At 47.2% G+C, this 4,859-nt stretch overlaps 1 pseudogene; it reads left to right on the plus strand.

Annotated features, from left to right (window-relative positions):
• Positions 1–1,529, plus strand: part of LOC129713626 (60S ribosomal protein L35a-like) — a 9,707-nt pseudogene extending 8,178 nt beyond the window's left edge.
• The last annotated feature ends 3,330 nt before the right edge of the window (positions 1,530–4,859 follow it).

Genomic DNA, 4,859 nt, shown 5'->3' on the forward strand with positions numbered 1-4,859 from the left:
CCATGATCATATTGAATGGCGGTGCTGGCTCGAATGGTCGAATGGCCTACTCCTGCACCTATTTTATTCATTTCCTCTGTTTCTATGTTTACTCCCTGAGGTTTGTGCCACGAGCTTATATTGCCGCGGTCTAATTTATGGAAATTAATTTAGATTTTGTTCTGACAGTGATGTTGAGTGTATTTGGGAAGATGAACTGTTGGCAGGAGTCGGGCAAAGACTCTGCAACTGTGTGAGATCACCTCACTGCATCAGGACCAGTTTTACACGCTCCTACTTAGCTGGGTGACACTGACTGATGTGGTGCCTTGCAAATATTGTAGCAGGATTATATTATACTTCATAGCAATCATTCTAACAAATCATTTCATCAAACAGTGGTGTGAACCATTTATCCTGTTTAGTTAAACAGATATATATCAATATATTTCAATGCAGTCCTGAAATAAAGCGGCGTTTACGTATTGGGGAGAAAAACACAGCTCCTTGCACCATTCATATGAAGTGTGAAAACACACACCTACAGATTCAGGGATAGTTTCTTCCCAGCTGTTCATACACGCAAAATGCTGGAGTAACTCAGCGAGGCAGGCAACATCTCTGCATAGAAGGAATGGGTGACCTTTTGGGTCAAGACCCTTCTTCAGACTGTAACGTCACCCATTCCTTCTCTCCAGAGATGCAGCCTGTCCTACTGAGTTACTCCAGCATTTTGTGTCTCTCGTCAGTGTAAACCAGCATCTGCAGTTCCTTCCTACACAGTTTCTTCCCAGCTGTTATCAGGCAACTGAATCATCCTACCACAACCAGAGAGCAGTGCTGAACTACTATCTACCTCATTGGTGACCCTTGGACTATCCTTGATCGGACATTGCTGGCTTTACCTTGCACTAAACGTTATTCCATTATCATGTAATTCCTCTGAACTAGTGGAAGCTTTGGAATGAGCAACACTTAATCATGTCGACCCAAAACGTCGCCCATTCCTTCTCTCCAGAGATGCTGCCTGTCCCACTGAGTTACTCCAGCTTTTTGTGTCTATTTTGGGTAGATAGTACTTCAGGACTGCTCTCTGGTTGTGGTAGGATGGTTCAGTTGCCTGGTAACTGCTGGGAAGAAACTGTCCCTGAATCTGGAGGTGTGTCTTTTCACACTTCTGCACATTTCGGCATCTGCAGTTCCTTCCTGCACAATGAGATGTGTGTGTGTGTGTGTGGTCCAGGCCGAGCAGGCCATGTTGAAGGTTGAAGCTGTTTTCACAGGCTATAAACGTGGCCTTCGAAACCAACGAGAGCATATACAGATCTAGTGAAGAATGCCGCGATTTACCTGGGCAAGAGATGTGCGTACGTGTACAAGGCAAAGACCAACACTGTTACTCCTGGTGGTACACCAAATAAAACCTGTGCCATTTGGGGTAAAGTGACTCATTCTCAGGGTAACAGATGCATGGCCGTGCCAAGTAGTAACCTGCCTGTGAAGGCTATTGGGCATAGGACTCTGTGATGATGCACCCATGAAGGATTTAAAGCAAAGGTGTTCATACATTGGAAATAAACAGTGAATTTGTCTAAAAATAAAAAATGTTAGAAGTGTGAAGTTTGAGTTAGGGGTGTGTGGGGGAGGGGAGGGGGGGGGTGGCAGGAGCTGTGGCTGTGGTGGGAGGGGGTCCACGTTAGTGATGATGAGTGCGCCGAGACTGCCCTCCACACCTCCCGCCTGCAGCAACCACGTTTCAAGTGGGGCGCCCGATGAAGATAGGGAGAGCAGGGCAGCTCTGTACGTCTTCCTTTCCCCATTTCAATCGCTGGGGAAGTGACAGGACCTCCTCATTAGGCCCTAATAAAGCAGGCAAGTGTTAGTGCCGGAGCTGTGTGTGTCTGTGGATGGGGTCACTCCGCTATTCCAGGTGCCGCCTTGGGGCACTCCTTACACTTGCTACATAAGTGGCGCATTACAACCCTGCTCATATCATATTCAAATGCAAAAAAAAAAAAAAAAGAAACATCTTTTCCCCGTGATTTGCCGGCCAGGAACAAAAGAGACTCTCTAATCAAACGGGCCTGACAATTTGATGCCTTGACATTAAAAGCAGCGAGCGGCGGGGCTGTGCCAAATGCACCACATTACTTACAGCTATCTCTTTGAATTGGAGAAGAAACATTTCTTTGTTAAGAAAATTAAAAATTCATCAGACGGAAAGCCGTCTGAGGTCCGGCGGAATGCGCTCTGGTGAAGGAACCAACATTTGTAAAGGTTCCAGTTCCTTAAGTGATGATTGTTAGTGAATCGCTGCCTTATTAAGAGCTGTGGGAGTGGGCTGGCATTGGAGAGGAGGGGGCGCCTGTATAGCCTGAGCTTTGCTACGGGTCTACTCTGCGAGGGGCACACACTTAGCACATTAACCACCTCGCTGCTAGAGTCCCCCATTCATATTCAGCTGTCAGACATAAGGTTTAGCTCAGGCATCAGTCTGAAGATGGGTTTCAGCCCGAAACGTTGCCTATTTCCTTCACTCCATAGATGCTGCTGCACCCGCTGAGTTTCTCCAGCATTTTTGTCTACCATACGATTTAGCACTTAGGGCTAACATAGAAACATAGAAATATAGAAATTAGGTGCAGGAGTAGGCCATTCGGCCCTTCGAGCCTGCACCGCCATTCAATATCGTCATAGCTGATCATCCAACTCAGTATCCTGTACCTGCCTTCTCTCCATACCCCCTGATCCCTTTAACCACAAGGGCCACATCTAACTCCCTCTTAAATGTAGCCAATGAACTGTGGCCCCAACTACCTTCTGTGGCAGAGAATTCCAGAGATTCACCACTCTCTGTGTGAAAAATGTTTTTCTCATCTCGGTCCTAAAAGTTTTCCCCCTTATCCTTAAACGGTGACCCCTTGTTCTGGACTTCCCCAACATCGGGAACAATCTTCCTGCATCTAGCCTGTCCAACCCCTTAAAAATTTTGTACGTTTCTATAAGATCCCCCCTCAATCTTCTAAATTCTAGCGAGTACAAGCCGAGTCTATTCAGTCTTTCTTCATATGAAAGTCCTGACATCCCAGGACTCAGTCTGGTGAACCTTCTCTGTACTCCCTCTATGGCAATGGAATCAAGGGACATGGGGGAGTAAGCAGGAACGGGGTACTGTCACGTCAAGTCAAGTCAAGTCACATTTATTTATATAGCACATTTAAAAAACAACTCTCGTTGGCCAAAGTGCTTTACATTTGTTATAAGAATAGTATAAACAAACAAACTACATACATATATACATATAGCCCTCGCTCAGTGGACGTCAGGAAAGGCTTGGGAGTATAGATACGTTTACAGTCTTGACTTAAAGGAGTCGATGGAGGGGGCAGTTCTGATGGGAAGGGGGATGCCACTTTCATTTCAGTTCTGTATGTGTATGTGACAAATAAACTTGACTTGACTTGACTTGACTTGACTTGATGCTGTTCCACAGTCTAGGAGTTGAAACCACAAAGGCGCGGTCACCCCTAAGCCCCTACCTAAACCGCGGGATATTCAGCAACCCCAATTCGGCCGATCTGAGGGACCTGGAGGTGGAGTGGTGGATGATAAGACTTTTAATGTAAGAGGGGGCAAGCCCATTGAGGGCTTTGTAGACATAGAGGATGATCAGCCATGATCATGTTGAATGGGGGCGCTTGCTCGAAGGGCCGAATGGCCTACTCCTGCTCCTATTTTCTATGTTTCTAACTCAGGAGACCCAAAACGTCGCCTATTCCTTCTCTCCACAGATGCTGCCTGACCCGCTGAGTTACTCCAGCTTTTTGTGTCTTGCCATAAGTTCTAGGAGCAGAATTCGGCCGTTCGGCCCATCACGGTGGAGGAGTGAGTGGAGTTGCTGCCTCGCAGAGCCAGAGACGCGGGTTCAATCCTGACTACGGGTGCCGGCCGAATGGAGTTTGTACATTCCCCCTGTAACCTGCGTGGGTTTTCTCCGGGTGCCACTCCCACACCCCTAAACCACGCAGGTTTGTAGGTCAATGGGCTTCCGTAAAATTATAAATTGTCCCTAATATGTGTGGGATAGTGCTAGTGGCCGGCATAGACTCAGTGGGCCGAAGAGCCTGTTTCCACGCTGTATCTCTGTACTAAAACATATCTCTCAACTCAGTCTGCTCCGCCATTCAATCGTGGCTCATCTATCTTTCCCTCCAGACCTCATTCTCTGGACTTCTCCCCATAACCCCTGACATCCAGACTAATCAAGAACCTGTCAATCTCTGCCTAAAAAATAGACCGTCTGTGAGAATGAATTCCACAGATTCACCACCCTCTGACTAAAGGAATGTCTCCTGATCTCCTTTCTGAATGTGCGTCCTTTTATTCTGAGGCTGTGGCCTCTGGTCCTAGACTCTCCCACCAGTAGAGACATCCTCTTCCACATTCATTCAATCCAGGCCTTTCACTATTCGGTAAGTTTCAATGAGGTTTCTCCCTCATCATTCTAAACTCCAGCGAGTACAGGCCCAGTGCCGTCAAACACTCACCATACGTTAACCCACTCATTCCTGGGATCATTCACGTAAAGCTCCAAAGGTTCGGAGGAATAGGGCAGCAAATGGGACTTAATAAATTGGGGGCGGCACGGTGGCGCAGCGGCAGAGTTGCTACCTTACAGCGCCAGAGACACGGGTTCGATCCTGACTATGAGTGCTGTCTGAACAGAGTTTGTACGTTCTCCCTGGGACCACGTGGGTTTTCTCCAGGATCTTCGGTTTCCTCCCACACTCCAAAGACGTACAGGTTTGTAGGTTAATTGGCTTGGTATCAATGTCAAATAGTCCCTAGTGTGTGTAGGGTAGTGTATAGTGATAATGTAC

This window comes from Leucoraja erinacea, chromosome 36 (assembly GCF_028641065.1).
Source record: "Leucoraja erinacea ecotype New England chromosome 36, Leri_hhj_1, whole genome shotgun sequence".
In the NCBI taxonomy this organism is placed as follows: Eukaryota; Metazoa; Chordata; class Chondrichthyes; order Rajiformes; family Rajidae; genus Leucoraja; species Leucoraja erinaceus.